This window comes from Balearica regulorum, chromosome 2 (genome assembly GCF_011004875.1).
Source record: "Balearica regulorum gibbericeps isolate bBalReg1 chromosome 2, bBalReg1.pri, whole genome shotgun sequence".
In the NCBI taxonomy this organism is placed as follows: domain Eukaryota; kingdom Metazoa; phylum Chordata; class Aves; order Gruiformes; family Gruidae; genus Balearica; species Balearica regulorum.
Genome location: NC_046185.1, coordinates 102146505 through 102166823, shown reverse-complemented (window position 1 = coordinate 102166823; position 20319 = coordinate 102146505). Strand labels below are relative to the sequence as shown.

Genomic DNA, 20319 nt, shown 5'->3' with positions numbered 1-20319 from the left:
CTCTCTGTTGAACTCCACGGCACGTTTTTTCCCACTCCATACAATGAATGGGGAAGTAGGAAGTTGTCCACACAGAACAGCTGAGGATACAGGTAGGAATTTCTGGTTGACATCATTACTGCCTGAGTTCACATGAAAGCTTTTAAAATGGAAGATGCGGAAAGAACTGGGCTCATTTTGGATGCTGCCTTGACAGGTCATCAATAGAAATTTTCCCAGCACCAATTTGATGACAGCATTTGAAGATCTGTTCTCAAACATTTGGTCATAAATCCTGCTCCATATTAGTGCAGCTTCGTGCTACCTTAGGGATGCACTAGCTACCTTGGATTTGATCTGACTGTCCACAGGGGACAGGCTTTGGAGCAAAAGATTCAGCAGCAGAGTAGACTCTAGATCAACATGAAGAATTAGAGCAATATACAGAGAGCCCAAAATAAGCATAACTCACGACTGCTTAACGTCTACTGAAATTTGTGGAGTGATTTTCAGGTGCTTTTCAACCAGATTTGGTATACTTCGTATGGCTAATTACCTGCTCAGTACAGTACTCCACTATGACATTGGTCCCTGCGAGTCTAAGATTCCTTGAACATCACTGAAAATGAAACTTTGGATCCCAGCTCCAGGAGAGCTGCACAGTTACAGAGGACAAGACCTAAATTCCTTTCAACACCAGATGAGTGTTCGGACTCAAAAGAGGAAAGCTACCCAACTGCCTTCGGGGCACCAGCTTTTCCTTTGGGGAAAAATCCCTTTTGGGACCTAACTTCCTGAACTCAAAGCAGAACTTCACGTTGGTTAAGCATAGCATGGGCATTGCAGAGACTGGACAGAAGTAACGGGACTTAAACCAAACAAGTATCTGGCCAATAGTTTAACATAAATTTAACTTTATGCTTATTGCAGGCAAAACCTGCCACCCCTGCATAGCACTAAACAGTGCCACCCAGGAAGTAGGAGCTAAAAAATAGCAGAAACTTGGAGAAATGCTATAGCTTTAACTGAAGCAGAAAACCACTAATACACTTGTGCATATCAGTAAAATGCAGAGTTGCTTATTTTGACAGAAACATCCAATTGCTGAATTCTGCAAGGAACGGTCCATTTGAACGCTTGGTGATTCTCAGCAAGTATCAGGCTTTGGGGCTTGTTTTTCAATGACCTTTCCCTTCGTAATCTGCAGATAGAGAAATCATTATCATTAGGCTTGAGGTTTCAACCCAAAAGCCAGGCAAAACTTGATGTTTCACTGAACTTGAAACCTCAAAGTGAACCTCAAGCGTGCAAACCTTATGGACTCAAACCAAAACAAACATATGTCAGTGAACAAAAACCACAGAGCTGCACATGGGTCTAAGTACTGAGCCATGCTGGCTACTGGCCAAGGCACGAAGTGCCCTCCGCTTCGCACAGAATACCAGTAGATGTTTAGTGACCACAGGGTATGTCTAGACACACACTGCCATAATTTAGAGACACTCAGGTCAGCTTTATCTGAGAGTTTGACTCTCAGAAGCAGTTTCTCTATAGTTTACAGAGCTCTTCAGTAGGGTAAAATATCCCATAAGGAGTTTTGTGTGACCATGGCTAAACTCATTTGGTACTTGATGGGCTTCTTCAAAGCTACGTCCTGATATTGCTGTGCTGTATGGCACCTGGAATGAAGATCTAACTACTGCCTCATACAAAAGATGTGCTTTGTTTGTTCATCTGGTTAAAAAATAGCCACAATTCCATCTTTTGGTAATTTTCAATAGAATATGCCAGAATCTGTCTACGCCATCTAAGTGCATGCAGGTAAAAAAAACAGGGAAATGCTGTTTGTGCATTTTCAGCACAAGAAACTAGTGAAGCAGAGTTCCGTGCTTTTCTCTCGCAGTCATCTGGAACCAGATCAATTTATTTGAATTCACTGATTATTCAATACTACTCTTTGAAAAATTTCCCACATTAATTCTAGGCTCTATGGATGCATAATGGACAATTTATTGCAATTAGCCTCCCAAAGTTTCAGCTATTTCAAATGATAGCACTGACCACGTACATTTGTATTTGCCAGCTCTTTAATCATAATATTTGAGATTCTGTTTCCAGTGTGAGTACAAATGCTGTGTTGAAAATTTGAGTGATGTTTTCCCAATATTCACCCATGTTTGACAGTTGTATGCTAGAAAATGCCTATGCACTTTAAAGGACTGAGCCTACCTAACTTAAGCCCTGTACTGTTGGATCCCTGCAAATTGTGTGAGAAAGAAGACTTCAGCAGCATTCCTGAAGGGAAGCAGACATGTGGGAATTCAAGAGAGCACAACGTGATACATGGATGTAAATGCAAACAAACAATAACACTGAAAAAAATATGTAATTTTCCTCTGCGTTTGTGGAAGCTTACCATTATTATTCTGACTTATTAAAAACTGTTTCCTCCAGTTAAGTTAGCCTTGGGACCAAACTCTCCTCACGGTTCAAAAACAACTGACATGATGTATATGCCAGTGTAAAAGAGGTCAGGCCATAAGTTAATGTAGAGTACTGTAATTATTGTAATGATGTAAAAAGGAAATAAAATTTGTACAGACAATTTGGAAGCGTGCGTTAAAACACGTATCACTTGAACACACAACTTGCAATAAAATAGGAATGCTTCATTAGCCCACTCTGCATTTAACTTCCACTCTTTTTGTTCCCTTTCTAATTTCCTGAAAGTATAAAATAACACTTTCTTGACATAATTATGGAATAGTTAATTGCTACAGAACACATCACCTAACTTAACTCACCAAAAACATGACCACTGAACTGGACCACAAATCTTCCATTAGATTTCCATTCATTTTTGCACCACGACTTTGATTTTGACTCCACAACTCAAACATTGCTTTTTTTTAGTAAACCTGCACTTCAAGAAGACAATGTAGTCTAAGCACATAAATGCCTCCTGTAAATACCCTAATTTCCTTAGAAAAAAAATCTTAGTCGCTAGTACTCCTTGATGAACACAGAACACTAGGAAAGGTGACGCAAATGCCAGAAAACAAGGACGTTATGCTTTGTGCTATCGGTTCTTCATAAAAACCAATCTACAAACCCTAATGTGTTTTACCAGCCTGTGACAAAGTTGTGTGATGAAGAGGTTACATGGAGATCAGAGCTACAATAGCTAGAAGTCCATGACAGGTCCTGAACTGCTCAGTCAATTAATATCATATCTATATAAAAATTAAATAACCAATGCGGTGGTTTTTTTAAGACTACAAATTACATGCTACACAGGGAAAAACATACAGAAACGCATTACAACCAACTCCTTAGTGAAACTGCTGACAAAGCAGTTAATATTTGGGCAAAGGACTGGTTTCCTTTTTTTGGCTGCCCATTTTCAGACGGGTATTTTACATGAAACACATTACAAGTTCAAAGTGGAAGAACTATGTTTTTTCACCTGTAAGTGGTTTCAACTTATACTTCAGTATTACTGTCAGGAAGTCAGTTTTTCCATGCTTGTTACTGTAAACAAAGATTGTATGGCATGTCTCCAAACACGATAGAAGGTCAAGGACCAAACTGCAAGAGTGACAGCCTGCTTCCAGAAACCAAAGGCACAACACTGAAGTGAGAATAACCACACATTTAAACCCTGTTTGATGTTCTCATCACTCAGTTGTTTGGGCAGCACAAAGAACCCATGCAAATCCAACATTGCATACTTTTTTTTAACACATATATCTATATAAATATAGATACTTATTTATATATACTTATACATATATATATATATATGAAGTGTACATACGTGGCTGAAATGGTGAGTGCACAGGTAGGGAGAAAAGCCAGTAGCATCACTTCTTATTAACATTGCCCCCCACTCAATGTTTAAAAGTTGCCTTTATCTCTGTCAAACCTCAATCTCACTTCTGCTTGGGTTTATTTTACCTCACTTTGTAAACTTACAATAAAATATCGAAAATATCATTAGACATTTCTAAGAAGAGTCCTTCTCCCCAAAGAATAACATTTCTATGGGTATTTTCTTCGTAAAGCGTTACCACTTCCAAGAGCTATAGTCAGAATTTATAATTTTATGAGTATCTATCTTGTTCATCATGGTGTTACTTTTTGCTGCTCCTCAGATATGACCTAAATTCACTTTTACTTTTTTTTTTTTTTTTTACATCTAAACCTCTTTTGGAAAGCTGAATCCCCTTCTGCCCTTGTGTGAGGCTTGTAATATTATGTAACTCTACACAAGTTCTATACGTGCATTTTCCTCTCCAGGCCCCCAAGCTGAGGTTCTCCAGATGAGTATTTACAACCACAACTGGAGTCTGTAGAAGTTTTGTCGTGGTGGTACCACATAGTGCATCCCAAAGTGAATACCCTAAACTTGTGGAGACTCTGCACTACCACGTTTATACTTCAGCTTTGTGTCTGTAAAGGAGGGATGGTATCAGCCCTTCATCTCATAAGGATGTGGAAAGATCAATCAGACTGTGGATCAGTAAGATAATGCACACATTAACTGATGACAAAACACATCTTTCTCTGGAGCAGAGATCTCAGAGCACAATAAACAGAAAGACTGAAAACAAAGGGCTAGGTATAGATCAATTTTCTATATCCATCCTGCTCAAGAAAAGAAATGGGAACTTCTAGGAGAAGAAAGTATATACAATCAGGCACGCAGAGAGCGAATGGTAATGTACAAACATACACATTACTGAGGGACAGGTTTACTGCTGGTGTTTCTTCATGTTAAAGTATTTGTGCCTGAAACCTTCTAAGCATTCTTCTACCTTACCTGTGTGTGTAATATTATAAATGGTGTACTTTAGGTCACTATCTCTGCCACGGGAAGTAACAGGGTGCATATTTCTGTTGAACTATAAACCTTAATCTTTCAATTACTTTAACAAATGCTTCCTAATGGCAGTCCACCTGATCTGCTACTGTACTAACCAAGCAGTATTTATCACAAAATTACAGCCTCTGGGGAAAAAAGAAACGTTAAAAGCAAAGTCACAGCAGAGCTTAGGAAGAAGACCGGGTGTTATCAGGAATGAAAACAAATTCAGAAGAACAAACTGAAGAAGAAAAGCAACATCTCAAATTTATTCGAAACTCCTAAAATTAGATCTGTTTAAGCTCACGTACTAAGCACCTGCTTACATTCTACCATCTTCAATATGATGGAAGCACATACTTAATTGGTCTTTGCTGGTAAAGACAGTTTTCTGAATCAGGACTACAGCATCCAGGGTACAGATGTTACACTGGCTGAGCAACATAAAAGTCTCAGATACATGTTATTAATTTGTGAACTGCAGATATGTTTCATTGTAAACAAATTGTAAGAAACTTTGAGGACCTCTAAAAATAATTATAGCCAACAGGATGAATGTTTCCTGGTCTTACACTCAAAATCAAGAAGTCATTTGAAGATGTGTTCTGCACTCAATTTCCATTTAGAAGTTGGTTCAGTTCCTCTGACTCTGACATCTATAACTAGATTCAGCTTTGGAATATTTGTTTTTGCTCATCATTAGCATCCTGTCCTGTATTTTCAAGCATTTCAAAACATCTGAAAACAAAGCCTTCCGAATTACTATAGCAAAATACGATGTATGAAAACATAACCCACTACTCTGTAAACCACACTAGGAAGACGTTGCTGTTCATCAGATTTGGACCCAACAAACAGGCTGTGTTCCCCTGATATTGTTAAGTACTTACAATGTTAAATATTATAAGAGATTGTTAAAAGACATTTTGACCAAGCTAACCTTTACTGTAAGTTTAACAATAAATGAAGCCGATACCCACCCATGCTATCAGTCCACATACCTTTTTTATTGCTAATGAAGGTCGACCGTCCAGATTTAGCGCAGAGGAATTCCTTCTGTAAACACAAACTCTCTTTACCTCTGTGTATGACAGAATAACCTTCACCTGTAAGCTTACAGTCACAGAAATGAGGCCTGTGACCACTGCTAATGAACCTTCTCTTGATAAGCCTGAACAAGCCTTGTAGAATATAGTCTGTATAAACGACAGTGCAGGTGAGAAAGCTTTCACCAGCCACAGGCTCCTCGTGCCAGCCTGGTCACACCGAGCAGTGGTGGCTTCTGCTCTATGGAGGTCACCTCCAACAGCACACGTCCCAAAACCTAATCCTACTCATAACTTTGAAAGCAAACATAAAAAGTAAATCCCTCTAAGAATGACATGAGAACAATATAAAGCACCTGTACTGTGTCCTTTGCTTTATGCATTACTAGTGGCAATAATAATAATCTAATTGCCACAAGTCCTAAATTACATCTTTCTACCCCCAAACTCTAGAGGATGATCTCCATGAAAGCAGAGTTGGGTTTTTTCCTAAACTATGCCTTCTTAATCCAACTATCTTCACCACATTATCTAAATAAAAAGGCACCTTATTCATGGATGCACTTTTCCAACAAAGCATACTCAAGTTACCTGCCTTTGCCCCTCTTAAACCAACGAAAAACTTCTTCAGACTTAAACGGATTTGAATTTCACATATGGTACCAAAATATCTGGATACGTGTAACGCAAGAGCTGTTTTGCTTATACTGAAACCAACTGCCAAGCTGCTGTTTCACTGTGTCCAAACTTGATTACTTTTAAAAGAAAAATATCACATTCCCAACTTTTGGGAAATGAAAGGGCATTTGCCTGCAACATGAAAATATTTTCCTAACATTAAATTCTTGTCAGAGATACCAGCCTGACAGGAGACAGATTTGTCTCAAAATGAATAACAATGATACCTTCTTTTCTTTCCTAGAATTACTTTTTAAAAAGTGCTTTAAAAAAAAAAAACCAACCCTCAACAAAAAACCAAACCACAATTTTTTTTAAACAAATGGGAAGAATGAGACACATGCTTGCATTCAATATGCCTGCACCAGGCTATCCTGCAGTTCAGCTCTCAGCTGGACCATAGCATCCTAATGCCAATTCCTTTGTTAGGCTAACCAATAAAATTGAGTACCTCAGTTACAGAGAGTCTGGGCATAATTTGCAACAACTAACTGTCAACCATAGACATAGGCATGCAGGTCATGTGGATGTTTACCTGTGCTGCTTCAGTGTCCTTTAATTGAGCAGAGACACCTTTGCAGTCCCAAAGAGTCCCCTCCTGTCCCAGCTTCCCATGCTAGCAAATTGAAAGCAAAGGTTATTCTCATAAAACAAGTAGCAATGCACATACGCCCTTTCTCCAGCCAGTAGGAAGGAGAGACTTGCCTCCACAGAAAATTTGCTATTGCTCTCTTAAAATCACATGCCAACAATCAAATTAACTGCAAAAACATGACGACCAGTCTTTTCATGCACTATTTCTTCAAACAAGATTCTTGATTTAATAGCACTTGTTATTTCCCTGGATTACACTTGCATATTGAAAGGGAAACCCGTCCCAAAACAGAAGACTTCTATCTGCACCATCCTTACTAAAAAGCAGTACAGCAATACCTTACCTCAAGGTCAGCGGGGCTGGTAAGTACAGCCCAGATAATAAAAAACAGGGGCTCTGGGAAGCACAGTACCATGATCTGGATAAATACAGATAGCTGATTATGTTTCCTATTGGCCCACATACTGAACGTTTTAGCAAAGAGTTAATTAGACACTGCTCTTTTAAGATGGACTGCCTGGTGCAAAAATACTGGAGGCAAAAGTTAGAGGCTTTCCCACCTTGCAGAAGATGTGTAATTCTCACCAAAACACTTCTAGTATGCATTTCAAGAGAAACAAAGTTACAAATCCTAATGAAAATTTTCTTTTATAAAAGACATCTAAAACAGAAAACTAACTCATCTTAATTTCTCTTTGAAAAAAGTAAAACAAGAAATAATTTAATGCATTTTTATAAATAACTTTCTTGTAATCTGTATTTACCGATGATTTTATTTACTGATCACTGAGTTGTTACATTGGAGAATTAAAGTTGGTGGAGTGCCTTAAATGTACATTCACCCAAATTTCACGTTTTGTTTCTTTTTAGATAAAGCTTTTCTTCTGAATCTGCTGAGTTTTTAATCAGACTTGAGGAATAGTCACTGTTTTAATGTTTCGGCTTTTAAATTATTGATTAAGCCCACATATACAATCACGATTAACTGCAGTTTAACGCTGTCCACTTTTAAGAATGTGGAAAGGGGCATCTGTAAAACATGAGTATAGCTCAAGGAATTCAAGTTTGCACAGCTCCAAAAGAAAGAAGCAACCAGAGCAAGATAACAAGAAGTGATTATGTTAAAGACGACTCTTCCAGGAAAACCTAAAGGACAAGCATTCTCTGCTTGGAAAATAGAGCCAGAAGGACACTACACAGAGATAGAAATACCACATTGTATGCACAAGACTCTGAAACCCTTCCACGACAGCACATTTGTACAGCTTGCGTTTGTATGGCGTACACTCTTTCTCAGAAATGGATATATCTTAATGAATAAGCAAATGTGAAAGTGGGCAGGTACAGTTCTTCCACTGACACACAATCTTTTTTTTTTTTTTTTTTTTATGTTTTGAGGTTTGGCCAGAGCCCACTTCTCCTGCCCACTCCACTTTCTTCACTCACCTAAACAGGGGCTGAATTTGATCCACTGTCTACAGTATCTACTGAAAATACATATATCTACAAGCTACATAGATCCTAAACTGACATGTGACATCAACTTATAACCATTTGTAAATGTCCAATTTATACTATTTGGTAAGCATACCAAATACTTCTCTGCATTCATCTGTGGTTTTTACAGTACATCCATTTAAACTGCTCTTTTTCAAGATCAAAAATCAATTGAATTGCACATGGAAAAGGAGAGAAAAAAATGCTTGAATTAATCCTACCTGAGAAAAGATTTTAGAAAGGGGTACATGGATTCCTGCTGAATGAGTGGCAGTACAGCATTCAGCTGTAATTTGAATCTATATTATATTTAATAAAACCACAGTGTGTTCTCTTGTCCTATTAAAACTGCATTCTACCTTACCAGGTCTGAATAATTTGTATAAAATTGATTGCTACAGTTCTTAGTAAGAGCTCTAATTGCATTCCTGGTATAACTTAAAATGATAACCTTATCTTAATTAGTAGCATGCTACAGAAATGCTTCTGAAAGCCACAGAGGATTAACCTGCATTTTTAAACAGAAGCGTTGGGGCTGGTTTTGGGTTTGGTGTGGGGTTTGTTTTGTTTTGTTTTTCATTTCATCTCCAACACGTGAGCTAGTGCTAATTTATCATAAACAAAAAAGGAAAATAATCAAATTGGGAGAGAATAAACAACCCTGCTGCCACCTCCTCTGGTCAGCGCAAGTTTCCGTGCGTGGGCTGATCTCCTCTGTGCACAGGCATGCATGCTACTGGAGGGGCTCCTCCGCTCAGAGAGCAAGGGACGTGCTTATCTGAAGTGTCTGTCTCTGATAACACACACACACACCCCCCAGCACATGGCACATTCGTCTCAACTCCCGGAGAGTCGCCAGTGCTGTGAATGAGCCGGGTGCGGGATGAAGAGGCAGGAGCCGGGACGAAGGGAACGCTGCCCATCGAGGGCCTGGGGGAAAGCTTCACGCAGATGCACAGCCCAACTCCAGCACACATGGCAGAAGAAAAAATTCTGATCAATTAAAGATTAAATAAAAAAAACCCAAAACACCACCAACTCAAACACATCACCACCCCAAACCAAAAGTAACCCGAAACATTCACACGGGCAACGTGCTCCAGACATCCCATCAACGGGGTCTCTGATGACAGAACCAGAAGTAACTCCAAAGCCGCGCGTACAGCTGCCTGCCGAGCTCATCAGCCAGCCAGATGCTGTCCAGCTGATGTGACTTTGGGAAGCATACACTTCATAACACGGCAAAGGAATACCGCTGCTTTGTCAGAGTCAGAAAAATTAATACTACTAAAATTTGGTAGCAAGTGACTAAAAGCCCTTTTGTGTAAATTCTGCTTTGCCTTGACTTGGGGTAATTTTTTTCATTTCTTGGCTTTCTTGCTACATTTAAGCATATCCATACTGCTGTTCTGTGAAAAAGTCACACGGCTTTCTAGCTTAATAAATAAACACTAATTGAGTTTATTTAGAAAGTAACCAGTCCAGCAGCAGCTGTGTAAGATGTCTACTCACAGAAAGCAGTACTGGAACTGGCGGTCTGCAACGACATCCAAATGCTTGACACTTGTGCTACAGTTCTGCTCAGAATTCATTTTATGCGTCTGTGGTGGGTTGACCCTGGCTGAGGGCCAGGTGCCCACCAGAGCCGTTCTATCACTCCCCAATTTCATTAGACAGGGGAGAAAAGGTACAATGAAAAAAAAACTTACGGGTCGAGATAAGGACAGGGAGAGATCATTCTCTAATTATCATCATGAGCAAAACAGACCGAACTTAGAGAGGGAATTAATCTTATTTATTACTAAGCAAAACAGAGTAGAGGAATGAGAAATAAAACCAAATCTTAAAAACACCTCCCCCCACCCCTCCCATCTTCCCGGGCTCAACTTCACTCCCGGCTTCAACCTCCGCCCCCCCCAGCGGCACAGGGGGACGGGGAGTGGGGGTTACGGTCAGTTCATCACACGGTGTTTCTGCCGCTTCTTCATCCTCAGGGGGAGGACTCCTCTCATCGTTCCCCTGCTCCAGCATGGAGTCCCTCTCATGGAAGACAGTCCTTCACGGCCTTCTCCAACATGAGTCTCCTTCACGGGGTGCAGACCTTCAGGAGCAAACTGCTCCAGCGTGGGTCCCCCACGGGGTCACAAGTCCTGTCAGCAAACCTGCTCTGGCGTGGGCTCCTCTCTCCACGGATCCACAGGTCCTGCCAGGAGCTTGCTCCAGCGCGGGCTTCCCACGGGGTCACAGCCTCCTTCAGGTGTCTCCACCTGCTCCGGCGTGGGGTCCTCCACGGGCTGCAGGTGGAATCTCTACACCCCCTCATCCTCCCTCCATGGGCTGCAGGGGAACAGCCTGCTTCACCATGGTCTTCACCACGGGCTGCAGGGGGATCTTGCTCCGGCGCCTGGAGCACCTCCTCCCCCTCCTTCTGCACTGACCTTGGTGTCTGCAGATGTTCTTACATCTTCTCACTCCTCTCTCTGGCTGCAAAAGCGCTCTCTAACTGTTTTTGTCTTTCTTAAATATGTTATCACAGAGGCGCTGATTGGCTTGGCCTTGGCCAGCGGCGGGTCCGTCTTGGAGCCGGCTGGCATTGGCTCTATCAGACACAGGGGTAGCTTCTAGCAGCTTCTCACAGAAGCCACCCCTGTAGCCCCCCCGCTACCAAAACCTTGCCACGCAAAACCAACACATTCCACCCCTCGCCTCTGTGAATCACATATTTAAGAATTATCATTAAAATATACATTCAACACAAAACTCCACAAACACTAATCACATCAACAAAAGAAAAGAAAAAAGAATTCCCCACACCAACATCAAAACAACACTATCACAACACCAAACAGGAGTGGACAATCTACACACAAAATCTACCTCTAGTCCCTTCACCACTATATCACTCTCAAGTTACGTTCAGTCAATGTTTTGCCCGTTACCTCTTCCCATTACTATCCTTATCTCGATTTTCTCGTGCCCCACGTTGGGCGCCAAAAAAAAGACTGTGGTGGGTTGACCCTGGCTGAGGGCCAGGTGCCCACCAGAGCCGTTCTATCACTCCCCTCTTTCATTAGACAGGGGAGAAAAGGTACAATGAAAAAAAAACTTACGGGTCGAGATAAGGACAGGGAGAGATCATTCTCTAATTATCATCATGAGCAAAACAGACCGAACTTAGAGAGGGAATTAATCTTATTTATTACTAAGCAAAACAGAGTAGAGGAATGAGAAATAAAACCAAATCTTAAAAACACCTCCCCCCACCCCTCCCATCTTCCCGGGCTCAACTTCACTCCCGGCTTCAACCTCCGCCCCCGCCAGCGGCACAGGGGGACGGGGAGTGGGGGTTACGGTCAGTTCATCACACGGTGTTTCTGCCGCTTCTTCATCCTCAGGGGGAGGACTCCTCTCATCGTTCCCCTGCTCCAGCATGGAGTCCCTCTCATGGAAGACAGTCCTTCACGGCCTTCTCCAACATGAGTCTCCTTCACGGGGTGCAGACCTTCAGGAGCAAACTGCTCCAGCGTGGGTCCCCCACGGGGTCACAAGTCCTGTCAGCAAACCTGCTCTGGCGTGGGCTCCTCTCTCCACGGATCCACAGGTCCTGCCAGGAGCTTGCTCCAGCGCGGGCTTCCCACGGGGTCACAGCCTCCTTCAGGTGTCTCCACCTGCTCCGGCGTGGGGTCCTCCACGGGCTGCAGGTGGAATCTCTACACCCCCTCATCCTCCCTCCATGGGCTGCAGGGGAACAGCCTGCTTCACCATGGTCTTCACCACGGGCTGCAGGGGGATCTTGCTCCGGCGCCTGGAGCACCTCCTCCCCCTCCTTCTGCACTGACCTTGGTGTCTGCAGATGTTCTTACATCTTCTCACTCCTCTCTCTGGCTGCAAAAGCGCTCTCTAACTGTTTTTGTCTTTCTTAAATATGTTATCACAGAGGCGCTGATTGGCTTGGCCTTGGCCAGCGGCGGGTCCGTCTTGGAGCCGGCTGGCATTGGCTCTATCAGACACAGGGGTAGCTTCTAGCAGCTTCTCACAGAAGCCACCCCTGTAGCCCCCCCGCTACCAAAACCTTGCCACGCAAAACCAACACAGCGTCTCATCTTAATCCATCAAAACAACGAAAACAAACAGGAAAAAAAACCTGCAAAACAACCCCCATCAGTAATTTCCTTGGACTTCATTGCTGTCGATCGCACACCACTGTACAACTATAGTGAGCTACCAAGCAGTAAATGCCAGGATTAGGGTGCCAAGAAATTACTTTTTGTAACTGTATCTTTTCCAAATTAACTTCTATTCCTAACTTCTTAGCGCTGAGGAGACATCTTGCTTTTTTAGCCAGGTTCACCGGTTATATTACAGGCCCTGTAGGTCACAGACCGCTCTGAAATCATCCATGTCCACCTGCCTGTATACACGCAGCGTTACAGGATTCTTCATGCGGTGCTGGAGCTCCACGGTGCCAGTTATGAATATAGAAGCAATAAGGTGGTGTTTCAGAATCGCTGTAGTGATTCTACTTAAAAATGGACGCATGTAACTTCATACACATCCATATCTGTGCGGGCATCCCTGCACAGTCCCCTGAAATTTCACTTTCACATACACGTAAAATTACTAAACTCCCCCAGAAATGGTGAGACCTCTCACAGAGCTGTAGCATTTTCCTCATGGTAGCAATGCACTTTTGTAAGGTAAACACGCAGACATTGACCATTTGTTAATGTCCTTTAAAGAGAATGCCCACAAAGCAAGAATCTGCATTGCTTTTTGTTCAGTATAGCTGACAAATGCCTATGGAAGATTTTTTTACATCTTACTAAGTAGTTAGACTTTTGATAGGAGATTTTGATTCACATCTCAGTATTTTCTTTAACTTTTACTAATGGTGTGGAATGGAAAGAGAGGGATTGAATGAAAATCATCAGTTATCCAAGACTGCCTGCCTAATGTTTCTGCTTATGGCAATGCACCAGCAGAACAATCAGCCTTGCCTCTGGTGTGATCCCAGCCAGTCTGTTAGCTAGTCCTTATAAATCCATCCATCACCTCTATGAAAGTCACTGCTTTCCTTTTACCAAAGATAATGTATGTTATTGGGATTATACCACTGCATGCGGAGTCATTAAAGAAAGATAGACCACAATTTATGACTGAGTCTGCGGACAGCAGGGCATTATTTTAACCATAAAATCACAATCTGCAAGGAGAGTGGCCAAACCAGAGGAGCCATTAAAGACTTATAATTAGCATCAATCAATGTGACACTACTGTTGACATCTTTATTACTTTAAATACACTAATCAAATACTTCTGCATTCAGATAGAAAGATTGATAGGCAGACAGACACAGCGAACATCCCTACAGAGAGCAATTTTAAATTATCTATTCAAAAGGTAACAAAAAATAAGCACACCAGCATAATCACATGGAAATGCAGTGCATTGACTGAAACTGTTTTCAGCTGGGATATGGCACTTGGGATGGTCAAACTTGCATATGAGACACAGCAAATCTGCCCAGAAAAAATACATACCTGCATGCCATATCCATGCAGTCGACTACTGACTCTCCTAAACCGAGAGAACAAACATCCCACAAACAAACCTTGCTTTAGGGTATTTTGCATTAGAAAAATAAATGGCTCAGTAACTCTTCACAGCACCACTCCATTTTCCATCTCTATTTTTCCCTACACAGAAAGTTAGATGGAAGAATACCATGGTATTATTTGCATACTCACCATTGCGCCTGTCGTTGTTATCTAATTGCATCCACGTGCAATTTCATACTGCAACAGACAGTAAAAGACATTGTTACTATTGCTGCTCATACAAACATTTCAGTACTCACGAACAAGAAGCTGTTTCACTTCTCTGCACCACCTCTTGGGCCACATGCTCTTGTACCTTATTGGAAATGTTTCTGAGGAGCAGCTCCTTTCTCCATAGGACAGCCGCTTTGACATCCATGAAAGGGGAATTCTTGAACAAGTACCGGGAATCAAATAAATGCATGCCAGTTCTTTTCAGAAAACATGTTTTGGAAGGAATCAAGTGATGGTGTTCCCAACATTAGGTAAGGTTTTAAGAATCTCTGCTTATTTTCCTTTTCTATTGGGGATAATAATACTTTAAAAAAACCCATAACAACTCTATTCATTTAGATCGTATTTAGTTGTAATTAATAACTTATTAGAAGGCAAGCTAATAAGCTATTGTCCCTCCCCATGGCAGAGGGTTTGGAACTAGATGATCTTTAAGGTCCCTTCCAACCCTAACCATTCTATGATTCTAGAATACAGAAGTTGACTTTGAAAGGACACACACTGTTTCCCGTCCCACTCAACTGGAAATAAGAATTGCTTTTACTTATTTAGGAAAAGGAAAAGAAAAAAAAAAAGAAAAAGAAAAAAGAAAAAAGAAAAAAAAAACCAGACTACCCTATATGCAACATGAGAGGCTTTATGCTATGCTTATCCTGGTGAGTGCTTTCTTTCAGAGAGGTCAGTGGCAGCCTGCCGATCATCTCACCCATGCAATGAGCATGAGGATTAGCAAACCGGTGTGAGTACACTGGAAAATGGCAAGATCCCTTCCATAGCAAGCGAAGCAGCCCAGAAGGCTGAGCTGCACAGCCGCCCTGAGCCAGCCAGCCTCCCCAGCAGCCAAAGACTCAGAAAGCATCTTCAGTCAGTGATTTCACTCATCCTTCCCAGCTCCGTAGCAGGGAACTGTACTCTCCCATACAACGTGAAAGCATTACAGGGCACTAAGTAATGAGAAAAATGCAGTAATTTGTCTAGTGAAAATCCAATTAGTTTAAGCCAATATTTATCAGATCACTCTCCTTAAAACATTTTACTTCAATTTTAAGTGAGTTACACTAATTTGGATTGGACTGTCCTTCTCTAATGAAACTGCCAAGCCTTTCAGACACTTTAATTCATTTCCAAACACAGTGGAGCCCCATAAAACAAGCAGAAAAAGACTGCTAAATGTACATGGGGTTCCAGTGTATTAAAACAAACTAACGTATCAAGTGACAAAATGTAATGAAAGCTTTTACAGGGAGAGAAATTCAAACTGAGGCCTGAGAGGACACATTGCAAACCAGGCAGCCAGCCAGCTGTCTACCAGGATCTTCTCCGCATCCTGCTGGAAAAGCAGCTTCTGCATCAGAGGTCTGCCCAGCTCTCCACTGTCCACTTGAGACGTTCCTGACCATCATCGTTTACTGACTCAGTGGGAACACACATATCCTAATCTGAGCAGGGGATTGTGAAAGATCTTATGATTTATTTTTTTTTACTCCCCCACCCCCCCCCCAAGCTGACCTTATCGTTTGTGAAGAACAGCACAATCGAGCAGATAGCCACAGAAAGTTTACTAACTCTGAGTCAGCGACGGGCCCATCTTATCAAAGCCTAGGCGATGAGTCCGTAAGAAAGCAGCTGGCAGTAAACAGGAGTCGCGCGCGGGGGAAATGACAGCCATCAGGGTGCAGCCGCTTCCTGCTCCCAGCTTTTGGCCTCTGCCAAAACAAAAACAATACTTAAATCTGAGCAAACATCCTCAGTGACAAAGGGGAAGGGTACGACTCATAACGGTATTGTTCACAAATATCCAGCTCGCTCAGCATCCCAGTCTGAAAGATGCTGACGATGTATTTTCCACAGACAGATAAATTTACATAATAATACAAGCACCAGGTATTGCACACTCACCAGTATACACCATGCTGTGTGCCAGTGCACATACAGGTTCTCCAAACTAATTTTTGTGTGCATTAGACTTGTTTTGGACAATCACCTGTGCACTAAAACTTTGCAAATTCTTTTGCCTACATTTGAGAGACAGGCCCAAATAGCCAAGTGAGAGGCACTGGGACTGAGAGAAAAGGGAAATTGAGAGAGGATGAGTTGATGGTGTGGTGGAGCAGAAAATACTAAAAGGAAAGGCAAATATGAATAGAGCAGGTGAAGATGGGAGAAAGAAGAAATAGCCAGAGCAGTCTTAGAAAACAGTGTGAGGAATATCAGGGATCCCATAATACCTTCATGAGTTTCTCATTCATTTTCTACTCACTATATATTTACATACCTTAAGTGTACATCAGTAGTTTTGTGGATTTAACTTTGTGATTACCACAAAGCATGCCTGCTGCCTTCCCTCTAAGCTTTTGTGTGGCCCCACACAGTCAGCCCAGGGACACTGAAACCTGGATGAAATTCTGCACCTTGTCCACTCTTCCTCTTTACCTGAGGACACTGAATAGACTTTATCCAGGAATCCTAGATTTTTCATCTCCTCACAGGAGGCTTTAGGATGCTTGCAAGTAAAAGGTGCTGCAGAAACACAAGGCATTCATGCGATGTGCTTTCTAGTCAAACCTGAGTGCTGGCCTGAGAAATGGGGAAAACACATGGAAAAAAATATTTCTTGCACAACAACCTCTTTCTTCCTCTCTGTCGACTCCCTTCCACCCTCCGTGCCCCTGCGCATCGCGATGCACCATCACCACTGCCAGAGCACTGTGCAAATGTATGCTGCTACAGCACCAGCCTCTTACAATTGTCTGAGCCAAAGGTATTAATCATCAACTGGGATTTGAAAATCATAACCAGGAGACAGCAGTCGCGACAGCTCTGCAGCATAATGACAAAATATGCAGAGCAACGTCGAAGAGAAGAACACGCTCCCTGTCTTTCAGTCTCTGTGCAATTGAGAGGCATGTTAATAAGCATGTTCATTTCAATGGCTTTTATTGTAACAATAATTTTCTTGCTCCACTGGATTTTTTTATTATATTCCTTAGAGTAATAATATTAATCAAGGCACTGCTACATGGCACTGTCAAAGAAAAACTGCATCCTGAGTGAGCCTACCTATAATGGAACCAGTAGTGAATGCTTCAAGATTTAACATGGGCCGTGAGATGACATATACCCACGCATATGTGCACACACACACGCTTATTTTTACATACGTGATCAAATAGCACAGATGTGGCGGAGAAGAGTAACTACTACTTTTACTTAAAGGTTTATATCAACATTTAATGCAATCAGTTGAATAATAGGACTCTCCATAAGATAAGCTGCCTTTGAATAATACATGGGCTGGCAAGATGATGTTTAACTGAAAGTGTATATGCTGGGTTTTTTGTCACTTTGTGCAACTGCAGCAAAGGTAAATTTTCAGCAGGGCTTCTTTTGAGCCTGTGTGTGTGCACAGAGCACGTGCATGAGCTTTCACTTCAAATGCAGGTAGAAGATCTTACAGAAATGGTATTACAATTTCAGTCCCTGCATCTGCACACACAAGCAACTCTTTGGCCAGCAACAGTTCTGCAGGCTTGCACTGCCAGCAATGGTGTCTGCATACCCCAACACTTATGCACATGCTTGCAATTTTCAAAGTTCAGATGAAATACACGCATAAGCAAAGCTGGCCTTTGAAAACACCAGCCACGGCTCGCCCGACACAAGCCCGAAAGGCCAGCGCTACCCTGAGCCCACCGGCCGGAGCCCTGGGGTGGCTGCCGGGTGCTCGTCCCCGCCGCTGCCTGCGCCTCCACCGGAGCCAGTGCTGGAGGAGTGACCTGGGAGAGTTCAGCGCCGGGAACTGCTCTGGCAGCCTCGTCCTGTCCTCGCTTTACCCCTCGGGCTTGCCAGCGATGATGACAGCTTTGCTAGCTTTGAACTGTCTGACGGAGCACGAGGGCTGATTTTAGCTGGCTCCTGCGCAAGGCAGAGCGCGCCGCGCCTGCACCGCAAAAATCTATGGGAGCTCAGCTATTGACTTCAAGGGCTGCAGGACCAAGTCCCTTGGAGCGACTCCTTGTATAACCAACTCAAGAAACAGTTTGTGGTTTCCTTTAAGAGCCATTAGAGGGCTTTACATAGTTTTATGTCTAGAACTTAAAATACTGGTATCTAAGACAAACCCAAAGCTTAATCACAGAATAGATTTGATATTTGTCCATGGTTAAAACGGCTAAATTAAACTTTCCCAACAAACAGGACAAATATTATCCAGCAAAATAACACTCAGCTGAAGACTACATATATGCCTCCAAGCAGAGCAAAACATACATCTTATAAATGAAAAGCCTCTTGAGAGATGCAAATACCTTAATTCCATGTAGTTTTCCAAACAGTTGTTTCAACACGAGCTCTGTTACGGGTTATTTCATACTTACAGAGGTCATCGTACTGCTTACTGATTAAAGGCAGGGAGTCAACTTTTTTTTTTCCTTAATTTCTATTTCATTCCAGCTCTCGTTCCAGCCCAGTGCACTTGGCATTAGGAGCTGTGACAATAATTTCTCATATGAACTGCAGTTCATACAGTTGCAGTTCTTTTCTCTAGATCATACTCTTATATCTACCTTGAAGAAAAAAAAAAAAAAAAAAGAAATTTTAGCTTATTGATAGAATGTCACTCCTTCCAAGGCCGTTGCTGCTGGATAAAAATAAAAAGCCCAAACCCTAGGCGTCTTCATTTTAGCATCTGGAAAACATGTGCGTTAGGAAGTTTTGACATATTCCAGAAACGATAAACAAACACTGCCAAAGTTCTTTCACTGGCCTACAGTAAAAACTAGCAAAGAAAAAAAAAACAAGCCTGCTTTATATCCCAACTATCCCATGTTACTCAGGCTTTGAATATTTAATAGTAAGCAAAACTGTATCTCTACATCTATATCTTTGCACAGACTCCAGTAACTATCACCAATAAAATATCTCCTACTTGTCACATATATTTCTAAAATACCAATCACATATACAATAGCTTAAAACTGAAGGTGCCCACGATGCAGTAAAAAAAAACCCCAAACCAAAAACCAAAAAATGAGGGCTAAATGTGCTCCAAAGTAATGGGCTAGTTTGCAAAACTCTGCCTGCCGCTCTGGCCCTTTCTACTTGGAAAGAGGCCTATGTGGGGAAAAAGGGCCTTAGCTCTGCCTAGAGATATTTTGCAGGGGAATGCTAAGCCTTAGGAACTTTCTCTTTTTAAACTGCTATTTTAAAATTCAAATTATTTTTTACTTCTTCTGTGAGCAGTTTGTTTGGCCTGTTCAATTTGGGTTTTTTTTTTTCTCCTGCACGAAACAGTAAAATTGCAATTTCTTGAAACTCTTCTTGAGTAACTGCAACAGCCAACTAGAAAAGCATCATTATAAGCTTTTGCTATCTCACTGTGAAAAACAGAGGCGGTATGTTGTTGTGGTTGGGCTTTTAAAATTATTTTATTTCTTTTTCTATTGTTGCGTTCAAGATACAATGCCAGATTGGTGCAGGAAGAACTTGTGTTACATGCTGCTAAATCCATTCAGCAGCATCTAGGTAGACCCAGAGCATCCAGTTCAAGTACTGGTGGTGACGGTGGCAGTGGTGTTGCTGACATAGTTACAGTTTCTAGCTTCTGGCTGCTCCATTTTTATGTATTCAGTGCCATACAAACTGTCTATTTCGTGATCTTCAAGTTTTATTACATGTACATTGTCATGATATTTAAGTGTTGCATGAAAAGAGGGAGCACAGTAAACATGGTACATGGCCATGAGTTAGGAGTAAAAGTTCATCTCTGGTAAGGGAAAGGCAGCCATACTAACCACCTCTTGTTAGGACTGAGAGGGCACTTCAGCCTGC

At 41.9% G+C, this 20319-nt stretch overlaps 1 long non-coding RNA gene across 7 annotated transcripts in view; it reads right to left on the bottom strand.

Annotated features, from left to right (window-relative positions):
* Nucleotides 1-20319, bottom strand: part of LOC142600477 (uncharacterized) — a 288877-nt gene that overhangs the window by 31676 nt on the left and 236882 nt on the right. Inside the window, exon 8 of one of the 7 annotated variants that reach the window (XR_012833978.1) lies at nt 15986-16196. The exons of the other annotated variants lie outside the window; for them this stretch is intronic. This is a non-coding gene — a long non-coding RNA (uncharacterized LOC142600477). Of the gene's footprint in view, nt 1-15985; nt 16197-20319 lie in introns of those variants that run through there. 7 annotated transcript variants of the gene reach the window in all.